Below are 13,669 nucleotides of genomic sequence, written 5' to 3'. Positions count from 1 at the left end.
CTAGGAGACTTGCATATGAATCTTTACATCATAATCTTTGTGCTCAATATATCAAAAGGTGAGGATGGGAGAGAGTAAGCTTTCTCCAAAACATTTTCTGAAAAGGAAAAAGCACTGCTTAGAACATTAACTGTAAATGTGAAGAAAGGAATGAACAGATGCAAATTGAAAAATTACTGAAATTTTTTTCCTTGTTTTTCACTCAGGCATGTTGAACTGCATGCATATTGTATGCACAACATTGTTCTGCTTTTGTTTTTTGGAGGGATTCCATTGATTTTTTTAACCCCGGCACCATCCCAACTTAGTTCATGGAAAATATTGCCACTAAATTCAGTGAGAAGAGTACAAAGTCTGTAAAATGCATATTCATAATTTTCCAAGTGATTATTGATTTTGTCAGGAAATATGCTAAAGTGTTAAGGCAAGCTGGGGTTTAGCAGTTTATGGTCCAGGCTAAACTCACACAGAGAAAGTGAAATTCATCCTGTGTAATGTTGTAGAAACTTGGAATCAGACCCCAAGAAGAATGAAAGAGGCAAGCAACCAGGTTCTTGTTGACAGCAGATGGTTCAGAGCACAGTCTGGCTTGCAGTTCAGAGAGGCTGACAATCATTGCTTTGGGAAACCTCTAGAGAATTCATTACAGAGAGTGCCCTAGGACTGCCTCAAAAAGAGCAAAGCTGGGTGTGAAGAAAAGGAACTAGGTTCCTTTGGCTATATTGTGAGGAATTGTTTTATTTAGAAGAAACAAGCCACTCTTGATAAAAGTCAGCAAATTCCCTTCAGTTTATCCTCACAACCATCCTTACTTGAAATAAATTTATCATTCAATAGCTATATTAGTATAAATTTTATCATTTTAATAGGAAATTTAGCATTCATTAAGTAGCTGAATTCAATCCAACAGACATATTTCCACAACTCATTTTCATTTTAAATTGTTATTTATATATGTGGTGATGAAGCAGTTTAGTAATTTAGTAAGTATGTTTTGTTGTAGTTGACCAAGTTCAGTTCAGGAGAGGTCAAAAGCAACTAGTTTCTTCAAGTGGTTCCCTAGATGATAAAATTTTTATTAAAGGAGTCACGCACCCTCACAACTGTTTTTTTTTCCTAAGCTATCTTCAAAAATAATTAAAAATTTGTGGAGAACATTTTTAATATCTAAGCTTTCTGTAATATTTTTAAACTGGAGAGGTCAAAACACTTGGCATGTGAGTGTGTCTGTCCTGATTTAAAAAACAGAAAAAGTAAGTTTTATTTGTCTAAACTTAACATACAGACCATTCTTGGCAGTGATACACCTAGTGCAAGACTGCACAGCAATGAGTAGATGGTGCTTCTCTCGCCAAGTAAATCCAACAGGCTGCTGTTTCAGAACATTTCTTGCTTGATATCAAACTAGGAATGGACTAAAATCAGAACTGGAAATAGCCCATTAGTCCCAAATAAAATATTTTTTTAAACATTTGTAAAACATCCAATGTATTTTGTTTTCAAGTTTGTCCAGAAACAAACAAACAAACGAACAATTACATTTCAAAATTCTAGTTATATCCAGCCACAAAAGTACATTGTAGTAGCTTCATCTGCTTACTTTCATGCTATCTTGAAGGCAAATTTTTCATAACTGAGACAAAATTTCTTGACGTAGATCAGAGAGATCACTCACCTGTTTTCAATAAGAATACTAAGCACTATGAATTCGTCTACCTGATCGTGTAAACTGGTAACTACTTGTATAAGAGACAGTCCTGCCAACCACACCTGCACATTTGTCTTCAGTGAACACTGAGAAAATTAAACACTTTTCAAGATCAAACTTGTAAAAAGAGTTATTACTAGCAAAGCCTCCACCAAAGCTATACTGGTGTGATTTTGCTGCGTGTGTTGAGGCCAGAAAATAAGTGAGTCTGACATATGGAAAGGATTGGAAAACAAACAAGCAGAGAGACCTGGGGAGAAATTTGGTTACTGAAACACCAATGTATTAGTATTATGTAGCTCCTTTGAAGGGTACTAGGATTTGTGGACAGGATATGTATAATAAAAGGTTACAGAACATACTTAATACCAAGATAATAGACTGTGGATCTCTGCATTTTGCAGTGTTGAGATTCTCAGGGAGTCATTGAAGTCAAAGCAAAACTGGGAACAAAATACTTAAGTTTAAAGCAGCTTTCCCTAAAGTCTATTCTCAGTTACTTTCAAGATGCTTATGCTCACGAGACTTGGGCTTCTGGTCATGCCCACATCCTTAATTGAACAGTTCATTTTCCTTGATCATACCTAAATTTGAACATGAACCAAAAAGATGATGTTTTTCTAACTAATCTTAGGATTTAGTAGCTGCAATTATGCTGAGCACATCTAACACACTCACAAGATCAGATATTTCTGCTATTTTCTTTGAAAATCTGGCTACGGAATTATAATGTTTCCTAATCCTTTAAAAATGTTCTAGAGACAAAATCTGTTACCTAAGAAATTCCTTCTCTAAATGCATTGAAACCCAGATATTCCTCTTTCCATAAAGAGGACAAATCCCAATACTAGCTACTAGATAGGGAAAGATGGATGCTTTCTCCATTTCCTATTGAAGTCGTAGAGAAAGATCTTCAGGCTCAGGCAGAGTAAGCAGGAGGAAAGTGATAATGTAGCAGTTAGGTTACTTTTCCAGGAAAAATGTTCTGGCCCAAGTGCTCAAAATAGTCTATGCATTTTGTATTAAGCAGTTAATGGACAAAATATATAAACTGATCTAGCAAGTGGTCAGGTCCTCTCACAGGATTGGCTGAGATTATAGCTGAGAAAAGCACAACAATTTATTGAGACTCTATAGATTTCTGTAGCAAAAAGCTCTTTCCCCATAAAGGTCTTATGTCAAAGAGCAAGAGAAAAAGAATAGTTTTTGAGAGATAATGTATTGTTAGTGCTCAACATAGAGGACAAAGAAGAAAAGACCATTCCTACGCCCGTCGGTGAAAATGGACCTTCACAATGCCTCAGAGCTATCATCCCCATATTTAGGAAAATGTTATTTAGTTATTGCTCCATAGTGATTTTCCATTTTAATGTAAAAGTTCTATACCAGAAGTAAAAGTGCACCACTAAAATATCAGTTATTTTACTTCACAAAGAAATAACAGCTTCAGCATTTACATATTCTGTGATATTCATGTAAATCAGTGCATTTACAGTGAGATCCTTAAAGCAAGTCTGGGCTGCTAGATTATGTTTCACAAACGCACTACAGTACCTATGAAGAACAAATCTTGTTATTTCCTGCTTTAAATGTCAAGAATAAACCTGCAGATTTCTTGTCTGTCTGCCAATGCTTGCTGGCAAATATTCAGACTGATCTTCTTTACTGTACTTTTCCTTAAACAAATCTAATCCAGTGAACATATTCACATTATATCCTTTTGACAAGAAGGACTGTAGTTATTTGTTACGCATTGTTATATTTGTAATATCTGATTTTTTAATTTTTAATCTTTAGCATATAATTCTTTTAAAAATTGTGATAGAAGTTATTCCTTTATTTTTTTAAATAATTTTATCATTTTTATTCTGTCAAGATTTTTTTGAATGTAAGTGATAGATAACCAATATATAATTAGGACATTAAATGCAAAAAAAGTTGTTACTGCTTCAAAGTAGCTAGAATATAGTGAATTATCTTGTATAGCAGGTAACATTTTATCAGAAATTAAAAACTGAGGGAAGAACACATATCTTCATATATGGGATACAGATAAATATCAATTCAGATATATACTTTTTTTTTCAGGTTGTGAAAAAGTTGCTGCTCTGTTCTCTGCAGCATTACATCACCACAACTGTAAAGTTGCTCTTGCCCTTTTTTGCCCTCACGAAAATCTTTGATTCCCCTTTCAAATTTTACAGAGATATAGCCTCACCTCCCACACTACGTAAGTCTGCAGAACGTTCTTCTGGTGAAGATGTTATCCAGGTGCAGAGCACTGACAGATGAGTCTGGCACTTTGAACTTGTTGAGTATGTGATGTGGACATCTCAGTGCAGCTTCACAGGAAGAGGTAGCAACTGTCCCCATCAATATTATAAAAGGCCAGAAATATAAAATCAAAGTAATATGAACACCTGAATAACATTTCATGTTTCCAAAGAGCAGCATAGTCCTAGACTATAAATATTATAGTGGAACAGATTTTTTAAGAATTTAGTGAGCTTTATTGAATTTCAGTTGATTCAGCTTTTTATTACATAGCTAATAACAACCAAAATCTGCTTACATATAACAAGAAAGGAATATAAACAAAACAGAGGAGAAACAAATAAAAGACATACAGAGACAGCCTGAAATATCTGTAACAGTTTATGAAACACAGATTAACAATAAGATCAGGCTATGCAAGTATCCTGCAGTTTAAACCACAAGTACTTAAAGTAGGTTACTATCCAAGAGTACTTTGAAGAGTCATTCATCACAAGGACAAAAATATAATCTTACAAGTGGTTGGATAATTCTGACAAGGTTAAAACCTCTAAATGGCAATATTCCATGTAGAATTGTTAACAGGAGGCAGAAATGTTCTTCCCTGGGGAAAAAATAGAGATGGAAACTCATCTCAAAACTATTCTGCTGAAGATGAGCTAATGCATTAGCAATTTTTACTTTCCTGAGCTCATAGTCATCAGTCATCTCTGTTACTGCAAAACTGATTTCAGTCAGGACAATGATTGCCATGTAGCAGAGAGAGATGCTAACTCAGGTGAACCATTAAGCATTAGAAAAAGAACAGTGTAAATTGTCAAGAGACAGCTGAATTCAGTGAAGTTTGCTAGCAAAATCTGAGCTGAGATCAATAAAGGCAGGATTAATAGCAACTAGCAAACTAATTGAAAAATCTTGAATGTTGAAAATAATTATGAAAGTTTCCACTGTATTTTTAATACATGGGTCTTGATATATTTCAGGGCCTCATTTAAGGAACTTGAATTAGTAGGAGGTAAAGTCTGTGAGTGAATCTGAAGTATGAACTTTCACTGCTTGAGGTTTAATCTTGTGGCTGCCAGGAAGATGCCTCAGAAACTTGGCAGGGCAGGAGAGAGAAAGTAAAGTCTAGTAATGACAAGCAGAAAGCCATTAGTCCATAACTACTCTCACATGATTCAATCTCTGCTCCTAACAGCAGGGAAGTTTGGCTATCTAGCTCTATTTGGGTAATGTAATTGGCTTCACAAAGTGAGCTGGTACAGCAAGTCCATGAAAAATGCTGTTTGGTGCTTTTCTAGGTGATTTTTCAGAATGTGTGGATATACTGATGAGATTAATTATAGTGAAAAGCAAACATGCCTTTAAATATCTCTGTTTTTTACTTTGTTTAAATTGCAGAGGCAAAAATTTCTGCAATTATAAGGTATGGTGGGCAGATGAAAATATTTTTTATCCGTATGCAGTACAACCATGTCTCTTTCTTTAAAGCTATTGGAAAAAAAACCTATAAATAAAACATGTAATGCGCCACAGAGTATATTTCTGTTTCTTCTACATCTATTTAGCTTATAGCAGAAAAAATTCAGTGAAATTTGAAAGCTTTTAACACAGCTAATCATGCTAGCTCATGTACTTATCCTTGATATTTCCATTTCACACTATTATATTTTCCTCTGTTACATTTAGCAAATATTTTGTTTTTCTTCCCTAGTGGCAAAACATTCAGTTGCTGTCATTCTAACTATTCTGATTTTAGCCACTAAACAGAAATATAACCATTACAGATCTATAAATACATATTGTGTTGGTATGCTACATAATACTAAAAAACAAAACGTGCTTAAACAGCATTTAATGACATTTATAGTAATTTTTGGAAGTTTATCCAATGAAACTGCACATCAAATTGAAAATAAACACATAATCTTCATGAGGGCTGGATTAATGACATTGTACGCCACTTTTTTTTCCAGAAGCACATTCTAATCTAGAAGAAATTCAATGCAGTGTAGTAAAATCTTAATATTTTTAGTAGGTAATCAAACCTACCCAGTAATTATAGCAGGTTAACAGGCTGCCTTGAAAGAAAACTTATTTGTGAATTGATTTAATACATTTACAATACCTGTTAACAGTTGTGTAGTTTGCCACACTGTCTTCTGAGCATAAAATATGTGACCTTCTAGATCCTTTTGTTATTTTCATTACCTGAACAGTAAACTTACTATGGCTTCTAATATAAGGCCTAATCCAGAGCTCATTCATCATTTTGCCTGTTAAATTCACTGATTTTATCTAGGTAGCCACAGATGAAATAGTTTTGATATTGCATCCAACTAATAGACTTTCTCCTGTATTTTATCCAAATCCACAAAATAACAAGCAAGGAATCATCTCAAAAAAGAGATAATAATGCCAGCACTAAAATGGCATTCAAAGGATAGTTGCTTTCGTGCATTCACATCATGCTCTGAATGAACTGGAATTTAGCATTAGTTTTCAGAAATTTTAAATTAAGCTTAATATATCGATTTCATAATTACTCCTAAGTAACTGGATATTGTTTGCATAGTGGTGGTACATTCATTTTTTAAATTCAGTTTTATTCTAGATAGTAAATTTTGGCAAGTAGTCAAATTCTCTACAGTCGTGATGTGATTTTTTTTTTCCCAGAAAATATAGATGTATCCCAAAAGTGTTCTCTGACAATACATTTTAAAAACGTGGTTGTGGTAGAAAATATTAGACTGTATTCTGTGCTCATGCAAAATAAAATAATACCAAGTCCCCAGATCTCTGTCCAAAGTAGAGTAGATATTTACTTATGTGAGCAGTATTAAATCAGTATAATGAGACTGCCTAAAATTCTCTGGTGATTTCAAATCCCAATGATTTTTATCTCCTTAATGAGTTATTTTTAAAGCTAGTTATAAGAAATTGTAATTATATAGATAATAATTATCATTGATATTATCATTCATTTTTTTTAATGTAGAATTTTTGATAGAACGTTTGCTAAATGCACTTTTTACAAAAACAATCAATTAAAAATATAAATCAGAGTTTTTTAATATGAAATTATTCCAGTCTAAGGGTAACACAGACATCCATGAAATAGTTCTTGGACATGTTATCCACTTCACCTAAGGTATTGAAGTATTGCTAAGAAAGCAAGCATACAGACATATACGCTTTTTACATTGTGCTCAGATAAAATGCTTTGCATTATATTTAATATCTTAATAGTGTTAATAAGTGAAAGAATTGATTTATAAAACTCTTGAGATTTAGCAGAAACATATGGTTCAAATAATCACAGCTCTCTTCTGATGAAATACAGGCAGTCCAGTCTCTTCAGAGCTTGATTTATTAAGGTGCACCACTTACTACACGCTTATTACCACACCAATCTGGGAAGAGTAGCATTCTTCCAATGGAGGGATCCAGTGTTTTGACAGAAAAAGAATCTGGTTCTTTCATTCGAAGTGAAGAAGCCAGAAGTCAGTATTTTATACCATTCAAAATGAGTGTTAAATTGAATTTCCTTTGAAAATATGGATGAAAATGATCTATCCCATGTGATTTTCAGGGGCATATGTTCTTGGGCATGATGGTATGTGATTGACAGGATACCTTAAGACTATCTGGAATCATCAATGTGATAAAAAAAAAAAAAAAGAATGAAGGCAAAAGGAGGCATTGTAAGAAATGCAAGAAAAAGAAGAGGGAAAATAGACATGGAAAGAACAAAAAGGATGAAAGGGAACTTTCAAGTTATTTTTTTTTTCTACCACATCAATTACTCCCATCAGATGCAGCTTTTAAGACAATATTCCATAGGTGAATTCAAAAAGATTTTCAACATGCACTGAAATAAACTCATATTTCTCTGAGCACCAGTGAATGGAGCTTTGTGGAAATTAATATATTGTTACCACAAAGTCTGTTCTCTTTAATTGACCAGAACAGCTTCTACGAAGAAGATTAAATTAACAGAAAGGAGACGAGTATTCAGCTACTATACTTAGTTTCTTCAGAAATCCTACCTTAATTTGAGATATCTGACACTAACCTATCCATGATTTCGTTCTGTTTTTCTTTATGTGTCCCAAATACCTTTGAATGTGAATAAATACTGAATAAATCAAAGGTCTGCTTGTTTTCCCAATTTAACTGTGTTATTTTATTCTGAAATGGATTTTTATGAAAGAATTCAATTTCTTAAACTGTAGGGAGGAAAATGTCTTATTCAAGTTTTGTTTTGATTGATGGCTTGTTTATGATGTTATCCCTCTTCATTTTTTTTTTATCAGAACAAGAGAAAAAGTTATTTCAATGACATTTCAAAATTATTTTGTATAAGGACGTAAATATTTATAATAAGGAAATTTAATAAGTTTTAGACAGTTAAATGTAATTGAATTCTATCATAACATGCATTCTATACAAGAATAAATGTTGTATTTTGTCAAAATTTGTAACTGTAAGCCCTGAAATGAAAAAAGTCTTTGTCTCTACCTTTTCTTTACCAAGAATGACTAATTGATTGTAAATTAGTTAGTACACTAAATGCTGGATGAAGGAAACAGAGAAAAATTGTATTTGAATAACTTGGGAAATGTGTTTGAAAAATTTCAGAATCAATTGCACTTTGGAAATAGTAGCAGTCAAAACCTGCAACATTTTTGCATTTGATTTTAAGCCACTGGAACTCATCAGAGTTGATCTTAAGCACTGTAACCAGAGAATAAAAGTCAACATTGGGTAGCTATTAGTGACCTCAAAACTATTACAAATGATACTGTGAACCACTGCATATTATCCTTAGACTTTTACAGATTTGTGCAACCATTCCCCAACATTTTCCCCTCGTTATTCCTAGGCAGATTTTGCAAGTCAGAGGGATAAGTCTAGTATTTATTCATAAGTTAATTGTATATTTGATGTAAATAATATGATTTTTCACTGATCATCAGTAAATTCTTACAGTAAATTTTGATATGATTTTGATACATCTCACAGAGTCAGATTTGTTCCTAGTGAATTTCATATGTACTTTATGCTCCTAAAGCCTTCATATTTTAGAAAAATACCCACTGATAATAAAAGTCCTGTCAAATTGTAAAGAAATCTACAAAGAAATCTACATGTAAAGAGGAGAAAGTATCTGACCAAATTACAAGTAACATCTCTATAACCTCATGTGACCTGATGTAACCATAAAATAATCACAAGCCATTCATCCTTCAAAACACAACCTTGCTATTACCCTGTCCTGATTCAGGCTGCATGTCATGTAGAAGTACTACAAATTTATTGAGTTTTCCTACATTATTTTCTTCTTCACTGCACCTTTAGAAATTCACCTTTATCTTGGTGCTTGTTTAGGTGCTTAACTTTGGAGTTCTTAGGGTCATCCTGTCTTTTCTTGTTTTAGCTGACTTTACAAAAAGAAATTAATGAAGTATTTTCATTAATAGTCTTTTTTTCTCACAAGAACTCTTGCTTTTTATAGTATAAAGATACAATATAAATCAGAGGTTGACACATTTTTGTATACTGACATTGAAATAATTCTTATTGACTTTGTGCAAAATCCATAGCAACCTATAGATTATTTTACCCAGCACTGCAAAAATAATCCTTTTCACTAAGAGTTTGCATTTTAAACTAGAAGACACAATGCAAGAGGAAATGATTAAATTATGAAGATGGGGAAAATGAGAAAAGAATAATTTTTTATTTCACCAAATTGTCCAGGGCTTGGTTTTATCCATCTGTGATCTACAAGATCATTCAGGTAGACTACATAACAATGGGAAGCATTTTGAATGGATGGCTGACTGCTATCCTGTAATGAGAATTTGCTTTCAGAAAAAAAGGAGAATACACATGAGATATTAGAACTGTGAGGAAATTCCTTTCTGGCATTGAAAGACTTTTTATTGACCTTGAAAAATGCCAAAATAGGATACAATTGTCAAATATGGAACTATTTTCATATTGACCTAATGGAAGCATTTTGATAATTTTGCATATTGTATTTTGATTAATGCTGTCTCTTCTTAGCCAACTAACATTTCAAAATGAAATACTCTTTAAACAAAATAGAACTCTTCATTTAAAATATGTAAATATCCTTTTTTTTTTTTTTTTTTTTTTTTTTTACATCTGCCAAAATAGTAGCTAATGAAAGCAGGCCTTGCTTTGATTTCCACAAATTCATACTATTTCATGGGGAGGGGGGGAAGCATAAAAATAAACAAAAAAGTCAACCAACCAACTGAAATTCCCCAAGATCCATAGCCAGAAAACTTTTAAGCACACCTGATGGCATGTACTATAATACATTTTACAAAGTGTGAATCTTTAAAAAAAAATGGTCTGCCTCCAAAAATAAGCAGTACTTTTCAAAAGAGAACATTTCATTAGGTTAATTACTAGGGATTTTTCATTGTGGTATGATGAAATAAAAAGTTATAGAGAAAAAAGATATAGCAGACAGCATTCAGAGATCCTATGCAGGATTGCAAAACAATTTTTTTTAATATTTTTTTTTATTCAGAAAGGTGACTTTCAAAATCAGATTCAATATAAACATGAAAACTTCGAAGATATTGTCTTAGAACTACATATCTCAACTACCATATCGTAGGTGAGTCTGACAGCATTGTTTTTGCTTGAAGTATAAACAGAAATTTATGTTGTAATATAAACAGAATTTTATTTAAATGCATTGCAAATATAAACAGAAACTTGTATTCTGCTTATTATTTATGAGCATGGGACTATTTGAGGACATGCTCTGTGCTGCCTTAGTATTTAGACTCTGGGATATAATTCTCCATTCCTGATACTATAGAAAATATGTAAAATGAGCATCAAAACTGTATGAAATAGCTTGTCATACAATAATATATTTATCAAACTGTCATAAGTAAGTACACTTAGGAATGAATAAGTCCTAAACATACATTATTTAACTGAAAGCTATTTAATTGTTTATATTATATTTCATTAATACTTTAGAGGGAAATGTTACAGTTAAGTAGTTCTGCCACTTACAGTACAAACTTACTTGAAGTTCTAGGGAATATTCTCTCTTTAAGAATTAAAGAATTGGAAGCATTTTATTTTATTCTGACCCTCCTAGGATTTTATAAAATACTATCCTCTTTGAAGATATCTTTCTTTATAGAGAAAGATAAAGAAGATTAGTACATCAAAAAATGCTTGTTGGTGTAAATACAAATGCAGTATTACTGTAGTATTAATATATTTAATTAATTCACATTAGCTCTATTCGGTGATATAAGTACCATCCACAAAGGCTGCTCAGAAAATAATGCCTCCTATTTTATTATATTAACTCGTGATATCAGAGGCAGATAGTTGGTAGTATAGCAGTAAAGGTTGAACCTTCCCACCAATACGCCACTAAGTTTTGTTGTCGTGCTACAGGTGGCTGCAGAGGGGCAGTCTCACAAAATAGTGTCTGACTTGGAAGTGAGTATAAGGCAAAGGCATGTGATTGAATTCCTCTCTGTGGAAAAAATTGTACCTAAAGACATTCATCAATGCATGCTGAATGTTTATGGAGACCTAACAGTGGATGTGAGCACAGTAAGGTGGTGCATGTTTCAATGGCATGTTTCAGCAGTGGAGACAACAGTGGGTCACCTCTGCTTGTGCAGATTTTCCCGAGTGCAGCATGCATGTTCTTGTTCATTTCTGGCAGAAATGCATAACTAATGGTGATGCGTAAGTTGAAAAAGAACGTTTTGCAGCTGAGAATTTACTCTATCAAATGGTATTATTGTGCTCTTTGTATCTCTTGTAGTTTCTATGGAGATAAATAGAAAGCATTACTTTTGGATATAAAAAGTTACTGATTTCAATAGGTTTTTTTTTTCTGGAGGGATAGATGTTTCTGTCTAAGAGCTGAATAAATAACTTCTAGGTACCAGTGCATGGGTGGCACTAAGAGGTCACATAGGCAACAACATATATTATGCTTGTATCACAAGAAAACCAGATGAAAATGTTCTTCCCTCCAAATTTCATAATCACATACACTAGTTCAAGTTGATAACTGTTAAGCATTCTCTCTCCATTTTGCTCTTTCAGAAGCAATAGAAAATAAAGCTTTTAAAACAGAACAAAATTATAAATACAGGCTTTTGAAAGAAAAAAGATTAAAGAAAGGAAAAAAAATTCAAGGACGAACAAAGGAATTATATTTGGCAATTTAACAATAAATTTAGAAATAATGTAGCAGTCAGGTCTATTAGCTTCAGAATAATCTGCAAAGGCAGGTACTGGAACTGCTATTAGATGAGCCAATTAAGCAAGGATGGAAGGAAACACTTGACAGTCTACTCCAGTTAATAGTCATGCACTAATTGGAAAAGAATTAGACAATTTCCAGGTTGTTTTTCCATCTTTATGTTCCATAGCACAATTTACAATAGAGAATAGAATTTTCCATATGCACAGAATATTGAGACCAAGTCATTCGTTATAGATGTCACTTTTCCAGATAAAATATTTATGAATAAGAGTAAGATAAAAAAAGAATATTAATATCCATCTATTTATATGGCCATCTGAGGAAAATACTGTGACCCTCAGAATGTGTGCATGTGTATATCTATACACAGATATAGAGAGAGTATATATGTATGTTTATATATATGTATGGGTGTTATTTCACAGAGAGGTCTTGTTGTATAAGTGATACTGTTTGCCATTTCAAATTATGCTAATGAAAGTACTATCACCAAATTAATAATAGAAATACAAATATAATAGCTATGATAACCTGTATTTTCAAAAGATTATTTGAGGAAAGTAAATTTAATAAAAGCAGTAACAACCTATTCATTTTTTCCTCCTATGGTAGTCTAATTCATTTTGGAACGTGCATTTTCTTTTTTCATCTTTTGAAATGTTGTAAAGATTGTAATGAACAGAAAGAAAGTCCTTTAGAAGGATTTATTTTCTCTGTGTAACTTTTTAGTTTTTATTAAGTGTTTATGCATTATGCAATATGAAAGCTGTTGGTACAGAAATTAGAACGCTAGAAGCCATGGTGTTTGTGTAGGTGCCCTGACATTGTCAAAGTAGCAGTCTCTTCCACTTATCCAGGTAATCCTGTACTTGCATTTATGTCACAAATATAAGCATCAGCTCTCTAATGCAAATTATGTGTCTCTGCTTCAGCTAACTAGTTCCACAGATGTCTAAGGAATCCTTTCATGTTAAATATTTATCTTCTTTTTACTTTCGTAAGTCAGAGAATTTTAAATGTAAAGTTTCATTGCACAAGAGGTACATGAAATTTGGATTCATTTATGCTTAATCACCTTCATCTGTCTTCCAGTATCCTACAACTTGTGCTTTAGGTCACAGAACTCAAGACATAAATACTGAATTTCACCTTGAGCTACAAAGTTTATATGGGTAATGACATTCTTTTCTTGAAGTCTAATAACTTAAAAAAAAAAAGAAAAGAAATATTTGTGATTATAATGTAGCACAACAAATCCATAAATGGATATGTATGGATTCAATTTCTAATGTGCCATACAGTTTAAGTCTCAACAGGTGAAAAACCACAGCTGCAAAAGAAGGTGACATGATCAGGGTGCAAAAGAAACTACTATAAACACCACATAATTTTAT

The 13,669-nt window shown here is 32.7% G+C and overlaps 1 protein-coding gene across 1 annotated transcript in view; it reads right to left on the bottom strand.

Moving 5' to 3' along the window:
• Window positions 1–13,669, bottom strand: part of SEMA3E (semaphorin 3E) — a 127,824-nt gene that overhangs the window by 63,831 nt on the left and 50,324 nt on the right. The gene's annotated exons all lie outside the window — the stretch shown is intronic.

The sequence above is a fragment of the Lagopus leucura genome, unplaced genomic scaffold (genome assembly GCF_019238085.1).
Source record: "Lagopus leucura isolate 7727_CA_CO unplaced genomic scaffold, USGS_WTPT01 Super-Scaffold_100008, whole genome shotgun sequence".
Taxonomy (NCBI): Eukaryota; Metazoa; Chordata; class Aves; order Galliformes; family Phasianidae; genus Lagopus; species Lagopus leucura.
Note: the sequence above shows the minus strand (reverse complement) of the source record. Positions and strands in the feature narration are given on the sequence as shown.